The 18457-nt window shown below is 37.0% G+C and overlaps 1 protein-coding gene across 1 annotated transcript in view; it reads left to right on the top strand.

The window, feature by feature from the left end:
• PDE11A (phosphodiesterase 11A) overlaps positions 1 to 18457 on the top strand; it is a 523355-nt gene that overhangs the window by 304323 nt on the left and 200575 nt on the right. The window lies entirely within an intron of this gene.

Here is an 18457-nt window from a genome sequence, read left to right as displayed (position 1 = left end):
CTCAAGTTGAAATATAATCAAGATTCTGTTATATTTATCATTAAAATAAAGTTTATCTTGCTTTGGAATAGGATCTGTCAGGTCTCAGTTTCTGTGCAAAAGTAGGGCAGCAGCTTTTTGGATAAATCAAAACAATTGCAATCTAAAATAATCAATGTTTGACTGTTGAATGTATCTAGAATATCTCAAGAATCCGTAGTTTTATCACTGGGAATACTCCCTCTGCCTAGGCCAAATTGCAAATATCTCCTGCCTTTAACAGAAGCTCTTCATCAGATACCACAGCTATACAAATGTATTACCCACTGACCAACTTCTTGTGATGAGCTGTCTATTTTCAGTGGGGTTTTTTTGTTGGTTTTTATTTTATTTTTATCATCATGCAAAACATATTTCTATTTTGGTCATTGTTTTAAGAGCACACTCATAGATAACCAAAATTCCAAAATAAAACTATAAATACACTGATGTGAATAGTTCTTTTTCTGAAGGTGGATAGCATTCCCCATCATAAGTCTTTTGGGAGTTTCCCAAATCATTGCATTGCTGAGAGAAGCCAGGTTTTCATAGGTAATCATTATACAATATTGCTGTTATTTGTACAATGTTCTCTCAGTTCTGCTCATTTTGCTCTGCATCAGTTCCTGCAGATCTTTCCAGCTTTTTCTGAAATCATCTTGCTAATCATTCCTTTCAGCACAATAGTATTCCATCATCAACATGTACCACAATTTGTTCAGCCATTCCCCAATTGAAGGGCATCCCCTCATTTTCCAATTCTTTGCCACCACAAAAAGAGCTGTATAGTCACAGGTTCTGAGCAGATACACCCAAGTCAGTCACGGGGTTTGTACTTTAAAGTCTTTTAAGGTAGTGTGAGATTATGAAGATCTGATAGTGAAGAAGTGATATAATAAGACTGGTACTGTGCAGTCATTTCAGTCATTTCAGTCATGTCCAGATTTGAGGGACCTCATTTGATGTTTTCTTGGCAGAGATATTTGAAGTGGTTTCGTTTTCCTTCTCCAGATGATTTTACAGGTGAGGAAACTGATGCAGAATTAAGTAACTTGCCAAAGGCCACATAGCTAATAAGTTACTAAGACCAGATTTGAACTCATTAAGATAAGTCTTCCTGATTCGAAACCCTCCGTTACATCCACTGTGCCCTGATAAGGCCTATATATCATTTTGGTGACTATATGTAAGATGGTTTGGAATATAGAGAGACTTAGAGGAAGGGAGGCCAAAGAGAAGGTCATTAAAATAGGCTAGGCAGAGGTGAGGAGGACCCCAAATGAGGTTAGTGGAGGTATCAGTCAATCAGAAAGGCATGCATGTAAAAGATAATGTAGAGATAAAATGACAAGATTTGGTGACTGATTGACTTGATATGCTGGGAGCCAGAATGAAGAATTGAGGATAAAACTGAGGTTGTGAAGCTTAGTCACTGGAAGGATGCTAGGTCTGTGGATAATAATAGGGAAGTTCAGAAGAGAGATGGTCTTGTAAGAAAGAATAATGAGTTTTATTTTAGTTATATTAAGTTTGAGAGATGTACCATATATCCAGTTTGAAATGTAATGAAATTTGAAATGAAAAGACCAAGGGTAGAGCCTCAGGGGCTACCTATATTTAGTGGGCATAAAGGATGATCCAGCAAAGGAGAATGAGGAGAAACCACTAGGGAGGAGAAGAATCAGTAGAAAGCAGAATAATAACAACTCAGAGAATGAATGTCTAGGAGGGGAGGTTGGCCAACAGGGTCAAATGATGTAGAGCGTTCAAGGAGGATGAGAACTGAGAAGAGGCCATTTAATTTGGCATTAAGAAATCATTGGAAATATTGGAGAGGGGAGGGTCATCCTTGTGAAGATGCTATTTGAACCTACAAAAGCTGATAATAGAACATTTAGCCAGGGAAGAGGAAGTTCTGGAGAACAACCATGTTATGGGAGCAGAAAATGAGCAGTAACCTGAGAGTGGTCAGACATGTTGGAGAAGAACCATGAAAGAAGAGTTTCAGAAAATCCATAGGATGTAGGCATCTAGGGGTAAGTTCAATAGTATTGTTATGATTAAAATATTTTGAGGCTGATTTTGAAGTAAGAATGTCAATTTATTGATTAGGCCAGCAATAGATTGACAGGTCATTTACCCCTTAAATGACCAAAGACCCTAAAGCCCTCCAGACAGATCTATAAATACAGTTTTAGAAGCTCATTATTTAGCCCTTACCCTTGAATATCCCAAGACATCTCTAATTGGTAAATAGCTAATTAGGAGGTGCTCTATCAAACTCTTACTCCTTCTATACACTCTTCCCTTTCCCTTCATAGTTGATGGAGGTCATAGGCAGGAAGAGAATCATTATCTTTACTTGTATGCAAGATTGTTTTAAGAGGAAAACATTGCTTGGAATTCCTAAGAACAAAGAAATTGTAAAAATTTGTACACTGGATGGTGGAGCCCTTGATCCAGGGCCTGGACACTGGAATTCTCTCTAATCCAGGACCCTACAGTTGAGAGTAACATAAGATATAAAATATAAATTCTCATAGCATCAAAAACTGCAGAGAAGACAGGGATGATGAAGATTGTGAAAATATTATCAGTTGGAACAGTCAAGAGACTATTTAGTAAACCTTAGAGCATTTTCAGTCAAGTAGTAGAGCCATAAGGCAAATTTCAAGGGATTTGAGAACTGAGTAGATGGTGGGAAAGTGGAAGCTGCAAATGTTGGCAAATATTTCTTAGTTTGGTGGTGAAAAAGAGATATTTGGGGAAATAACTTAAGGGTATGGCAGAATCAAGGGAACAATTTTTAGGAGGAGTGAGATAGAGGTAAAGATGGTAAAGTGTGGAATTATGATCAGAAAAGACATTTCAAATTATTTGAAACCAAAAACTATTATGTAAATGATGATGATTGTCCTCAAAAAGTACACCACATTAAATGCATTTTCCCTTCTCACACATATCTCCACTGCAGACAAAATAATTGGGATGATTCATGGCATCTTTGGTTATAATAGGAAGGAAATGCCAAAAAGGACAAGGTTCCCTTCTGACCTAAATCTTTTGGACCTCAGTCCTTGCAAACACCAGTTAATATTGACAATTCCTTTATAACCTAGGAACTTAATATACACCAAGAGTAGCTATCCTTATTTTTAGCTGTCCATTTTTCATAACTTAATTTATACCACTTATACATATATCAATCACTAGTAGATGCCTTCTTCCTTATAGTCCAGCAAATACAAAAAATCCTTAAAAAGCAGGCAAACATGGATAATTCAGTTTTATGCATTTCTGAATCCAGAAGACAAAAAGAAGTTGCAGCTAAATGAAAGGTTGACTTATAGATTCTCCTTTGAGAAGTAAAGAGAGAAGTTGAGGAGTTTGTTTTATTGTAAACCTAAGAGCAATAAGAAATATTTTCTAGAACACAAGGTTATTTAAAAAAAGACAAATTACCATATACTTTGCTACTTGATGATTTCAGTCAAAAATGTGCATAAACTAAACAGAGATGGGAGAAAGATAAAAAAATGTTGGGAAATATGGTGCAGGTTGGAAAAAGAAAAGAGATTGTAATGGTTAGAATGGGTTTGACTACATTATAAGAGTAAAAAAATGTGGTCACCGCTTATAGAAATTAACCCCTAAGTCACAAGACTATTAATAGCTCTAATTGCTTTATTATAGTAAGATAAAGATAATAAGAGAGGGGAAATATAAAGGAGGTAAAGAATTACCTAGCCTAACAACTGGAAGCCTAACAACCCAGACCCTGACTCTGAATCTTAGCCTCAGAAACACCCCACCTCTGCTTCCTGCCAGGTCTTACCTTATATGCCATTCCCTTCACCCACTAGTTCTCCTACATCACCCCCACCCCCAGGAACCAATCACAATTCCCCAATTAGCCTGGCACCATGGTGGGGGGGGGGCGGGGCGTGCCTGTGGGACCAATTCCCTGGTTGCTGATCGACCCAAACAAATGGAAGGGAAGTCTAAATCCCTGATTGATCAAATCAAATTACAACTTCTCTTCTCACAAGATTATTAGCTTTTATAGTACTCAGAAGGCTCATAACTATACATGCTGAATTCATACTTCTAAAAGAAGGTTGGAAAGTACTAGACATGGCAAGTAATCATCATCCCAAAATTAAAATTGATTATATCTTAACAACCAGGAAATGCCATTTCCTGACGTGGGAATCATCAAAAATCTGCTGTCTGTGCAGTCAGCCAATGACTTATAAGAAAAAGAAGGCCAAAATCAAATTAGAAGTAAAACTGAAGTTGAGAAGACATTGCAAATAACTATAATAGCTTCAACCTGACCAAGTTAAATGAGTTATTAATGTTAAAAAATGAGAAATGGAAAAAGGCAAAGATAGTCAACTTGGAGGTGACACAATTTTGAAAACATTAAAGAATCATTTTATAATATATCTCAGAGAAGGGAACATACCAAAAAGAATGGGAAAAAAGTCATGGATGGCATTATTACCCTCCAAAAAAGATTAGGAGGACATTAATAACTTCTGAACCATTTTTCTACTTTTTCATCCTTATAAAATCTTCATGAGAATAATCTACATGTATATTATGGGAGTTTTTGAGGAAAATATGAGAAGGGAAATTATAGGCTTTCTCAAATGATTTTCCACATTATACCCCATCTTTATAGTCACAAAATTAATTGAATGACATGGAAAATACAAAGTATCACTGTGTTCATCATTCATTGATTATCAAAAAAAAGGGCTTTACCTAGTACAACAAAATGTTCTGACAACAAACTCTCTCTTCAAAGGGTCTCTCATGTATATATTAAGATTGTACAGGATTTCTTGATAAATGTAATCAGTGTATTATTCAACAGCTTTCTGATAACAAGTGTGAAAAGAGGCATGAAATAGAAAGAAATTTATTTGACACAGGTTTTTTCTCCTGTTATGGAAGATATCTTTTAAAACATACAAATATTTTTTAAAGTACAAATTTAAGTTATGTCTATATCTATATCTATATATATAGTGAGGTTCTCCAGATTCCATTATGTTTAGGTCCTAGCAGTACATGACACCCTTCAATGAGATAAACAGAGAGAGAGAGACAGAGATGGAGGAGAGACAGAGAGCCAGAGAGAGAGAGAGAGCCAGAGAGAGAGCCAGAGAAAGAGAGCCAGAGATGGAGGAGAGAGAGAGAGAGAGAGAGAGAGAGAGAGAGAGAGAGAGAGAGAGAGAGACAGAGACAGAGACAGAGAGACAGAGAGAGAGACATAGAGAGAGAGACACAGAGAGAGAGAGAGAGAATAATCCTCACAATATTTTATGGGTTATATATAATTAGTTAGATAGTTACTTGGCACAGTGGATAGAGAACTGGAGTCAGGAAGATATAACTTCAAATCTTCCCTCAAATACTTATTAGTTATGTGATCCTGGGCAAGTCACTTACCTTCTAGTTCAGTTTTTTCATTTGTAAAATGAGGATAATAATGGCATCCATCTTCCAGATTTTTGTGAGGACCAATTAATTATTTATAAAGTGCTTTATAAACCTTAAGGCACTGTATAAATACTAATTTTTAAGGAAGGAGGGAGAGAGAGAAAAAAGAAGGGAGGGAATATGGAAAAGGAGGAAGAGAGAAATGAAGATGGGAAGGAGGAAGGAAGAAGGAAAGATTCATTAAGTGACTTATATGTGCCACACATTGTACTAAAACCTAAATGGACAAAAAGTTCGTATTGCTTAAATTACAATATGCAGTTGGAAGACTAATGTTGCATTAGTAAAACAGTATAAACATTTGGGAAAAAATAATGCAGATAGATAGTAAATTGGGTGCTATATTTAATAGGAAGAAAAAGATTAGATTTCATTTAGAAAAGTGTACATACAGTATTTTCAATAATCCCAAGCTGTCTTCTAGCAAACAAACAAAACCAACTTAAATCCTTTTGATACTAATAGTTTTACAAATGACACTCTGCAGTGTTGAATCTCTTATTTTTTTTTTAACCCTTACATTCTGCCTTAGAATCAATACTGTGTGTTGGTTCCAAGGCAGAAGAGCAGTAAGGGCTTGGAAATGGGGGTTAAGTGACTTGCCCAGGATCACATAGCTAGGAAGTGTCTGAAGGTGGATTTGAACCCAGGACCTCCTGTCTCTAGGCCTGGCTCTCAATCCATTGAGCCACCCAGCTACCCCAGCAGTGTTGAATCTTATAGCATCACAATTTTCAGATAATGAAAATCCTGAGTAATCCAAAGTACAATGGAGAGACTTCTTAGTGGGTATGAGTAAACTGCTCAATGGGCCAAGCCATGACCTCTCCTTAGGCAGTTGTGTAAAGGCTATCTATTTTCAATTAAAAAAAGGAAAGGGAGGCAAGCATGAGATAGGGAGGATTCTAGATTGTAGGTACCTGAATGTTGCACTGGAATCTCTACCACCCCAAATATTAAAAAAGGGAGGGCAGCTGGGTAGCTCAGAGGATTGAGAACCAGACCTAGAGATGGGAGATCCTAGGTTCAAATCTGGCCCCAGACACTTCCCAGCTGTATGACCCTGGGTAAGTCATTTGACCCCCATTGCCCAGCCCTTACCACTCTTCTACCTTGGAACCAATACACAGTATTGACTCTAAGACTGAAGGTAAGAATTAAAAAAAAAAAAAAGACTGCAAAAATTGGAAGAATGTGGGGAAAAAATCAGACAGGGTGAAAGAGTAGTTAGAGGGATTGCTAGAGCCAGCTTGTAAGAAACAGTTGTTAAGTTTTCAATGTGAACATTTAAATTTCAGAAATTGGCACCTTTATTATGTCACTTTATTATGGTTTAATCTATTGTTTTATGATTATATAGACTTAATAAAGTGTTAATATTGCAGATTAAATTTAAAGTGTATATACATAATTTTTTGAGAGACCCAGTTGTTCAACATTTACCAGAGTATTCTGTATTACTCCATAAACATTGCTTGAACTCAGAAAGAGTGTAGTAGAAGATTCAGGGAATGAAGCCATTACCAGATTGGAGATTCAGTGATTATAGAATAATAATAGATAATAAGATTAAAGTGATAACTGACCTTTACACAGCACTTTAAGGTTTACATCCTTAATCTCATTTAAACCTCACAATATCCTTGGGTGACTGTGATCTTTACAAATGGGAAGATCATCATCACATCCCTGAGATCAAAGATTCATGAACATATTGATGAAAAATGGGGTTGATTTGCTGGTGTGGCCACTGTTCGGTTAGAGAGGAGCATCAAGACCTACAGAAGTGTTTTAGCTGATTATTGTACATATCGCCGGCTGTTTTTTGCCTTCCAATGATACTAATAAAAATGTTCTTAGAAGTATGGAGACCGTGTCTGAAAGGATATGCAGCTTTATGGTGCAGGTGAGAAAAAACAAAAGGATGAGCTTTTCAAATACATGACTCTCTTTCCATTTCTATTTTTATCATCCTAGTTTAGGCATTCATATCTCATCTGCTCTTTCACAATGGAGCAGCTACCTAGCACAGTGGAGCCTGGAGTCAGGAAGAGTTCAAATTCAGTCTCAAGACCCTAGCTGTGTGACCAAGTCACTTGACTCAGTTTCCTCATCTGTAAAATGAGCTGGAGAAGGAAATGACAAACCACTCTTTTACCTTGGCAAGAAAACTCCAAATGGGGTAGTAACTGAAGATGTTTTATGATCTCTTTTCAACTTACCTTTCCGCCCAACCTCATTTTTCACTATTCTCTCAGGTCTATCCTTCTCTCTATTCATCATTTCCTGTGTGTGCCTCTACACCGTGGCTCACATCATTTTGTCTTCTTCCAGGAATGCTTCCCTACCTCACCTATTTCTGTCTAACAATCCTTCAAAGCCCAGTTTAAATGCTACCCCTGCCTTCCCTTCTCACCTTGGTTAGAAATTACCTGCTCATTCTCTAAACTCCCAGAAACATTCCATTCTTCATTCTTCTGTGCCACTCAAGTGATGATGATGACGATGATGGCCCACATTTATATCATGTTTTAAATTTTTCAAATCATTTCATATATATCTTAATAAATCCTACCTTGCCTTGTATTTATTTGGGCATACATTTTTCTCCTAGAAAATCTGTTGGATTGTAAACTCCCTGAGGGCAGAGACCAAGTCCTATTCATTTTTTTAAGTCCTTGTAGCATCTACTGGGTTACCATGTAAATAATGTATTGTCAATAATGTTCGCTCAATGAATACACACATGCACACTTACCAACATGCATGACCACAAGACCAAAGAATTTCTTTTGCCAAGCTGTTGAAAGATGAAAGGAGCGATCTGGCTGACCACATAGCAGTCACTGCCATTTAACCCTGAGAATTCTTAGTTTCTCCTTTCAAAGAGTAAAGAAAGCAATTTCCTACTACTGAACAACCTGAGTGTGCCTATCAATAGTATACATGCCAATGAATCAAGACACAGACTTGGCTAACCTACAAAGAGGAGAGGGAGATAGGAAGAGGCTCTTCTCCCCCCTCCCAACATCCTTGTCTCCAAAGAAAGAAAAGAACTCAATGGTTGTCCTTTCTTACCCGGCCCCCTGGCAGAGTTACTGTTAGGGTGTGATCCATTGAGGCTGAAAATAATAAATTTCTCCTATTCAAGTTGAACTGCCTGATGAAGACCCTTATTCATTAGTGGGGCCTCAAGACAGAGGCTGCAAATTATAAGCCAAAAGCCATACACAGCTGGAGACAAGAACTGTTCACATTTCTTAATCCTTCTCTGAAGCCATTTTGGATGATGTTATCTCTCTTCTTGAAAGAAATAGGATTGAATAAAAGAATTATTTCCCTGAACTTGTTCTATAGTAATTGGTTCCCTGTCAAGTATATTTTAAGTCATTGTGTAAAGAGATTCTGGAAACTTCTTTGAGTGAAAAGCACAATCATTCACTGAGCTAACATGAACTTTGGCTAAAGGGTGGCCAAATCATTTTGCCTCTTCATGTTATTGATATACCTGAAAAGTCAACTAGTAGAGCCATTTAGGCCTGGACTAAAGGAAGTTGCTTCCTCGTCTTTGAGGCCCAAAAGAATTGTCCAATGATGGTGACTGACTGCTTTGGTTAGATCATTTAGTTGAAGAGATCAACAGTGGGAAGACAAACAAAAATAATATCTTTGAAGACTAAATTATCCAAATAATTTTTCAAAACTAATCAACAAAATTCTAGTACAATTTTTAAAACTTCTTCCTTCGCATTGTTGTATAAATATGTTAGGTAATTTCGTTATTAGTAGTAATAAAAACAATATGGAAAAATATTTTGCATAATTTCACATGTTTAGCCTATATCAAATTGTTTGCCATCTTAGGAAGAGGAGAGAGGGAGAGAATTTGGAATTAATTTTTTTAAATGAATAGTTTTTATTTGTAATTGGGGAAAAATAAAATACTTTCAAAAGTAACTTATTTATTTAGGGCCTTCTGATTTTCAAAATAACTTCCCCAAGCAGCCCAATTCTCTGAAGGAGGTGAATTGACAGTGAGAGACAAAAGCAAAGCTGATCACTCATCTTGCCATCTGGCTTGGTGCATGGAATGGTGTAAAAAAAAAAAAATCAGATTAATTCCCAGTAGATTCTTGGGGATCTTCCTTTGAGAATGTCAGAAATACTCTGAAAGGACTACCAAAAGAGGCATTCCAAGTAGTCTTTGAATAGTAGGGATTAGTGCCCTCAGTTAAATACTTTGGAAATGGGGAGAATACTATAGGCAAAACTTGCTGTCCCAGATCAGATTCAATTAAACCTGTCTTGGAAAATCATATTGAGGCTTTCCCAACTCTTCAAAAAGCCCTGAGATGTTCATAAGCACAAGTATCCTCAGAGCTTCATAGGTTACGTTGCTAATTACTGACAATATGAAAAAAATATAAAGTTGGGGAAGGTGGAGAGATTCAAAAATTGAATATAAATATTCTACTGAATATTTGCCAAAGCTAGTAAGTATCCCTTTTTGTGCAGACTTCTGGTTTTAATTCCAGAAGCACAGATTTGAAGAACTGATGGCATTTTAAAAGGACCAATAATTAGGCTGAGTTCTCCAATAGACCTAAAAGAATGCCTTATATTCTGTGTTCAATCCTTACAGACTAGAAATTCAAGAAAGCAAGTGATTCATTAGATAAAGCATTAATAAAATGGATAACCAATATTTTGGAGAAAACCAGCTTCATTGTTAGTCATAACAAGGGTGACAGAGAACAAAGGTAGGCAGGAATAGCAATGTGATGGCTGGACACTCTTTTTCTAAAATGTTTTTGCATTACCCAGAATGCATACATTTGCAGCATCATAAATGAATTACAATGACAATAGAATTTTGGAGCCTTTCAAAATTGAATACCAATTGAAGGACCCCTTTATGAAAGATTACTATAACCAATAATTGGCAGAATTTCTGATGGATGTAGTTTTTATTTTTTAAATTAGCTTTATGAATGCCTTTTGTTTTATACAACATAGTCATTTTGAAATATAACGTCCCAGTATCACTTAACTTCCCTTTCTTCTTCTAAAAATAATTAAATGAAAATAAGCAATATGATTCCATGTTATCACATTTATCACATATCACATTTAAAAAAGATAAAAGTGATTTGAGTTATTTCCATTAGTATCCAAATGAATGAAATCATAAATTTGGTAGTTTTTGAGACAATGCAGTTAGTTAGTAGATCTAATAATCTTGTAGATCTAGTAATCAAGTTAGTAGAAAAGGGAGAAAAGAGATCAAATTAAAGGAGATTAAAGATGAGGAAATAGATATACAGCTGCAGGACAATGACAGCAGCAAAAGTGATCACAGACAGTCTGACTATGAATGGGACAGATTTTTTTTTCTAAATCTGAAACAAAAACCTTACTGTTCTTGAAAAATAGCCCAGGTTCATTTAATACAGCCCTCAATAACTCTCTAGATAATCTTTGTCAGCTTAATTCAATCATTGATTCGTGGAAATTACCCAGAATCATGAAAAATAAAAGTAGTAAAATGGAATTTTTCATTTAAGAAGATGGAGACTTATAGGATATTTACGGTACCTAGCAAGATGCTGTATACTCAATGAATATTGACTATCATTTTTAAAAAAAAAAAGATAAAAACAAGGTTTATAAAAGGATTTAAATATAGAATTTTTCATGAGACAAGTTATCTAGAATATTCACCCAGTTTACTTTCTGATAATGTTAGATCCATGAGAAAAACTTTATTTACAAATGATTATTATAGGTAACTATAAGTGATCTGCACATTAGAAAAGAAAAGAAGTAGGGTGGGTTTTTTTGGATTTTTCTTTGTTTGTTTTTTGTTTTGTTTTTTTGCCTTGAAAAGCTTTGTGAAACTTTGGGTAGGAACTTATTAGCCTTTAATTATATTAGCTAAGGCTAATGTTAAGTTCACTTGCTTTTTCTGAACTAACACTAATTGATAGACCAGAAAGAAGGTAGTTAAGAAATTTCTTGAGTGAGAGGGAGAAACTAGTATGGAATTTGTAAATTGCTCTGGATAATAATGGGCAGCTAGGTGGAGCACTGGATAAATCTCCAGGGCCAGAGTCAGGAAGACCAGAGTTCAAATGTGACCTCAGACTCTTGCTGGCTCTGGACAAGTCACTTAAGCCTGTTTGCCTTCAGCTTCTTCATCTGTAAAATGACCCGGGGAAGGAAATGGCAAACCACTCCAGGATTTTTACTGAAAAAAAAATCCCAAATGGGGTCAGGAAGAGTTGGACACAACTGAATAATGACAACAAAGGAAGTAAACTATCTACTTTATTCAAGTCAACAAACATTCCCTTAACATAACAGTCCACTAACCCTGTCAAAATAAGAAATAAGATTAATTTGGAAGAACCTATTCTTTGTTTAGTGGGAGAAAGGGAACTTTGGGATAAGGGCAGCATCCAGGCTTGATTTTGAGTCCCAGAGTTTTATGGCTTGCTTTTCTGAACAAGGTCTGAGACTTCATTTTCTACATCAAGAATTGAATAGAATAAAGACCGTATCATCAAAAAAGGGGAAGAAAGTCTTAGGACTTTAGAATCCTCACACTCCCTACATGGTCTTACTGCACTCCCCCAGAATGAATCAAAAAACAGGCAGAGAGGTGAATGACCTGTTTTTAATGAAACCTTGCTGATCCTTCATGATCACAATTGCCTTTCCTTTTTAATATATCTACCAGCCATCCCTTCAATAATATATTCCGTTATTTTTTTCAGGAGCCAGTCATGTTTAACAAAATAGACTCTAAAAGTCTATTCTTCCCCCTACCCCCACCCCCAGTTTTTAAAATTGAAAATCAAGACATTTGATGGATATGTTCACTGTTCTTATTTGTTTATGATATCTCCCTTTATACCTTGGTTATGTATCCATTTTGATCTTATCTTGGTAAATGGAGTAAGATATTGTTCTATAGTTTCTGCCAGACTGCTGTTCAGTTTTCCCAACAATTTTTACCAAGTAATTAATTCTTATCCCCAAAGTTTGGATCTTTGCTTTTGTCAAACACAAGGTTAATATAATATAATATAATCCTTTACACCTATTGGTTTATATGTCAACTCTGTCCTACTGATCTACCTTTCTATTTCTGAGATAATACCAGTTTTTTTTTCCCTTTATAGTAATCTTTTTTTTAAGTTTTATTTAATTGGTCAACTTAGAACATTATTCCTTGGTTACAAGAATCATATTCTTTCCCTCCCCTCCTCCCACCCCCTCCCATAACTGATGTACAATTCCACTGGGTTTTACGTGTGTCTTTGATCAAAAACTTTTTCCATGTTGTTGATGTTTGCACTAGGGTGATCATTTAGAGTCTCCATTCCCAATCATATCCCAATCAGTTGTTTTTCTTCAGTGTTTCTACTCCCACCGTTTTTCCTCTGCCACTAATGGAGAAGTCCATTACATTAGATTGTACCACAGTGTATCAGTCTCTGTAATACCAGATAGTTTTGATAATTTCTGCTTTATAGTATACATTAAAATCTGATACTGCTAGACCTCCTTCCTTTATTTTTTATTCATTAATTCCTTGACCTTTATTTTTTTAAACCCTTACCCTCTGTCTTAGAATCAATAGTATTGATTCTAAGATAGAGTGCTAAGGACTAGGCAATTGGAGTCAAGTGACATTACCCAGGGTTACATAGCAAGTGTGTGAGATTGGATGGGAACCCAGGTCCTCCCAATTTCAAGCCTAGTGCTCTTCTTGAGCTTTTTTCTTGACATCTGCTCTTTCCCAGTCTTTTTACTTCATTCTTCTTCTTTATAATTTTCAAGGATCAATCTTATAGGAGCTCAGCAATCACATCTGCCAGATCTTTCAGTGCCCAAGGATAAAACTCATCTGGATCTGGAGACTTGAACCAGCCTAGGCAGTGAGGCACTTTCTTATTATCTCTCTACCCATCTTAAGTATGAATCCTCATTAGTAATTTTTGAAACTTCATTTCCAGGCCAAAGATGCTTCTTCTTGGCAGAGAAATCAGAAGGAAAAATAAGAAAGGAGAAGCGTTTTCTTGGAAATCACATGGAAGGTGGGGGCTAGACCTGTGATATCATTGGCATAGAGAATTCCTAGATGAGGAAACTCCCTGTGCAAATGCAGACCACTAAGCTGTATATTTTATGACCTTAGAGAAATGGGTCAAGAGACCCATCCAGAGTCACATAGTCAATATGTGTCAGAGAGGAATCCTGAACCCAGTGTTCCTGGTTCTGGGGGTAGTTCTTTGCTTACTACCATATATTACCTATAAAACATATAAATAGCCCACAGGAATATTCTCTGTTAAATCAGAGATTGATAGAGAAACCAAAGATATAGTCAGTCAAAAAAGCCTACTAAAGCATCTACCCTGTGCCAGACACTTTGCTAAGTGTGGATATAAATAAGATTTAATTCTAATGTATTTTTTAATTTCCAAATAATGCTCTGTATTGTCATCATTTCAACTAGCCTTCCATGTTCTTCAAGTCTCTTTCCCCTTTCCTTTGTCCTGACATTCTCTTACATTCCTTTCCCCAGAGCAGCTTCTAAAATTAGAATGATGGAGATTGTAAGCACCATCTCATCCAATAAAGACTAGAACTAGTTTAAGCCAAGTATGTCAGGGTGCTGGGGGAGGGAGGGAAAGCAGCATTACCGTGTCCTTGGATGGGCATTGGGGAGAACAGAGAAGGTCACTCTTAACCAGACAAAATCTGATTTCTTTAACTCATTGTAATCCTAGGATTGAGCATGTGCTTTTCCATCATCATGAAGAAATCAGGGAAGGCCTGAGAGAATGTTGGCCCACCTCCTTATTACATATTCACCAATTAGAGACATCTAGTGGAGGGTTGAATGAGCTTCCAAAATTGTATTTAATGACTCAAGATGCCAAATGTCTTTGATCATAGAGAGATCACCTGCCAATTAATTTATTAGTAAAATTGGGCAGTAGAAAGATAAAAATATAATACATACTGATATAAAAATTATTATTCATTATTACTAGCCTGATCAATAATTTTACTTTCTTACCAAGAGCCCAGTCTCTTGGAATTTTTAATCATCACACAAAGAAAAACAACAGACAAGTAGCTCATAGTTTGGGGAGATAACATGCCAACAGCTATGTAGAAACAAAAAATAAACAGGATAAATTGGAGATTATCAGTAGAGGAAAGGCACTACTCTTAAGGAGGCTCAGGAAAGATTTCTCAGAGAAGCCAAGTTTTAACTTGAACTTGAAGGAAGCTAAAAGATGGTGATGAGGAGGAAGAACATCCCAGAAAGGAGGGACAAATACTCAAAGTTTGGGAGTTGGGGTGTATTGTACAAGGAACAACAAGGGGGTCAAGGTTACTGAAACACAGAATATGGAGGAAGAATATAGTATTAAAAAATCAAGATAGGAGAAGATTGGGGTTTGAAGGGCTTTGAATACCAAAGAGAGAATCTTTATTTCCAATCCTAGAAAAGTGGGCAGGTCAAATAACAGCTCCTAAGTACTGAGCTGCCTTGAATTAAAAGACCAGAAGTTCATCAGGCAAGTATTCAGTACTTTTTAGAGTTTCAAACCTTATTTCTTTCAGGTAGTTAAGTGTATCATCATCACTGGCTGATCATGGGAAGAGAGAGACAGGTGGAGCTACATAAAACTTTATCTTATCTCCAAAACATAAGAATTTAACATGAGAATAAAAGTGGGATGCTGGGAATTAGAGTCCTGGGGAGCAGATTCTAATTATAGGCTTGGCAAAGATACTGGAGTGGTTTGCCATTTCCTTCTCCAACTCACGCAGATGAGGAAACTGAGGTAAACAGGATTAAGTGACTTGCTTAGGGTCACACAGCTAGTAAGTGTCTGAGGTTAGTTTTGAACTCAGGAAAATGAATCTTCCTGTTTCCAAGCCCAGAGTGCTACCTGCTTGCCCCTTTCTGTACAGAAATTCCTCAAGGCTTCAACCTTTTAAGTCATTCAAACTTAAATTGATTTATACTCTAAGTTATCTAGATCAACAGCTATCTTTCATTCTGTTTTAAATTTAAAACCTCCAAATCCTTTTCAAGCTGGTAAAATCTTTTATGATGGATGTATACTGAGCGTCCTTTTTTAAGCATTTCATTCTATCCAACAGAAGGTGATTTCTTAAATATCTGACAGTAGAAGCTGATGATTTCTCACTTTCTGGGCATTCATTCAGTTCCAGTGCTTCTGAAACCTGTCATCTTCTGGGGACTGATCTCTAGACTTGTACTTGATGGATTTAGATGATACTTCTGCCAGGTCATTCCAAATAAATTGTTCTTTCACTTCTCTGTAGCTTGTCACCCTTTTTTTTTCTTTCTAGGTTGGCTGCTTGTAGCAGAAACTCACTTTATTTCCTTGGGACTTGTCAATATCAATTCTTTGGGATTTTCCTTCATATCAGTCTAACTTAAATCTGATGTCAATTTAGATCTCAAGTACTTGGCCTGGCATCCAGAGTTGTAAACGTATCAATAATTATCAATGCTGCCCTTTCATTGTTGAAGATAACCAATCCGGGGCTCTAGCAATCTCTCCTTTCCATTGATTATTACTTTGATTTGGGCTCTTCACACCCAGTAACTGTAATAGTACATGTCTCACTTCAGGAAGGAATTCCAACCCATAATGAATCAACATTCAAAGATACCCAGAAAAATCCCTTTTGATTTTAGGGAAGAGCTATACATAGACAGCCAAGGGGAAAATGTGGCCCTGATGAAAAGGTGGAGCAAAGCCCATCCTGCTGGTTGGTTCAAAGGCTTCCTCAGCTTCCTCTGGGATATAGTTAAATTATCCTATTCTGCTTTCCAGCCTATCCTCTTCTCCTTCCCCCAAACACACACACACACACACACACACACACACACACACACACTTTTTTGTTATCTCCTAAGTTTAGTATGTGTGCTATAAAATGACAGGTTCGTCTAGTTAAGGCTGGAATAGATTTTAAAGATCATAGAGGCTAACTTTATCATTTTACAAATGAGAAAACTGAGGCCTAAAGAGGTTAATTGAGTTACCCAGGAAGAAAAAAGTAGTAAATGCAGAGCTAAGATTTGAACCTAAGACCTATAACTCCAAATCCAGTTTTCTCTCATCTGCACCATTATCTTATTTTTGGTTTTTGGAGGGGACGGTTTAATCCAAAACTTAATGGAAATTGTAAGGCTTTGCAAATAATTATTCATTTTTAAATGCTAAAGAGAATTTTAAGTCCCAGAGAAAATGCACAAAACCATTTGGAGTTCTCATCTTAAATCTTTCTGATATAGAAGCTAAATAAGTTCTACCTTGGGAACAAAAAAAAAAGTTTGTGATAATTTCATGCTTGTCAAGGCTTCTATGATTCTAGTGTTTTCTTTTGAATTTAGGGTCAATATAGTCGGCTTGAGACAACTGTTCCAAAAATTGTCCCATGTATGATGTGACTAAATTTCTTAACAATATCTATAGCAGAGAAAAACAGTATAATTATTCATTAACTATTCTTCTATGAATGCTTCTGTTCGCAAAACCATTTCTTTGTTTTAATGCTTTTTGCCTTGCTCAGATATTTTAATCACATGAAAAGATTTGATGAGCCCAACTTCCCAGTGTGAAATTAAATGAAGACAAAATCTTTAGCTTTTTTACTTATTGAAGTGAACTTGATAAATGATAATAGCTTCAGTTTCTTCATCTGAAAAAAATGTAAAAATTGTATTCTGTGACTACTAAAACCTCCTCCAGATTGAAATTTATGCTCTTAAGTGTGTGCAGAAGCACAAGTCATGAAGCTTCTCCTGGTTTTCCCTCTTGTGGACATTTGCTAGCATTTAGTCAGCAGCAACAACAATCAATTTGAAGGTATGGATGTTTATTTAACAAGACCTAGTGAAAAATATTAGAATTAGACTTCCGGTTAAGATGGCGGCTTAGAGAAAGCTAAAGCTCAGATCTCCGGAAAACCCTTCCCGACCGATCTCAAACGATAAGCTCCTAAGGCGCCGAAATTCAAAACGATCAACAGCACAGACCCTGGGAACCCTCCTCCTGGACCTGGACCCGGTTCAAAAGGTACGGCTCCCCTCAAAAGCCAGAACCCGAGATCACTCGGACCTCAGGGGTAGGAGCGCAGAGTCCAAGGCTCCCGGAAGCCGCAGCCCGGCCGGGCTCAGAGAGCAGAACCCTCAGGGCCTTCTACCCGAGTCCCGGTGAAAGTTACTGCCTGGGGCCTCCTCTTCAGAGAGCTGGTCGAAACAACAGCAACCCTCAGGGCGGGCAAAACAGCCTCACGGGCTGGATCCTGCTATCCAAGTCTCAGTGAAAGTCCTTGCCCTAGAGCTTGGGAAAGCTGCAGCCCATCCCCTCGCAGGCCGAGGAAACAGCCTCAAGGCCAGCGATTCTGAAGGCAACTTCCGGAAAGCGAGGGGGGGGGGGGAGTGTGGCCTCGTGGTCCGACCCTTCCATTCCAGTTCCAGTGAGGCATATTCAGTTTAACCCAGGGAAAGCTCATAGAACTATCTGCCCAGGACTAAAGCCACTGAACACCAGACAGAGACAAGAAAAACTAATCCTCCACATTCAGAAATGGCAAACTCCACAGAACCACAGAAGCCCCAAAATACCAAGAAAAATAAGAAGAAAGGGGCGACTTTGGACACATTCTATGGAGCCAAAATACAAAATACAGAGCAGACAGAAGATAATATAAAAGAAAATGCTCCAAAACCTTCCAAAGGAAATGGAAACTCTCCACAAACCTATGAAGAATTTGAATCAGAAATGACCAAAAAGATGGAAGCCTTCTGGGAGGAAAAGTTGGAAATAATGCAAAAGAAATTCACGCATCTACAAAACCA

The sequence above is a fragment of the Monodelphis domestica genome, chromosome 4 (assembly GCF_027887165.1).
Source record: "Monodelphis domestica isolate mMonDom1 chromosome 4, mMonDom1.pri, whole genome shotgun sequence".
NCBI lineage: Eukaryota > Metazoa > Chordata > Mammalia > Didelphimorphia > Didelphidae > Monodelphis > Monodelphis domestica.
Note: the sequence above shows the minus strand (reverse complement) of the source record. Positions and strands in the feature narration are given on the sequence as shown.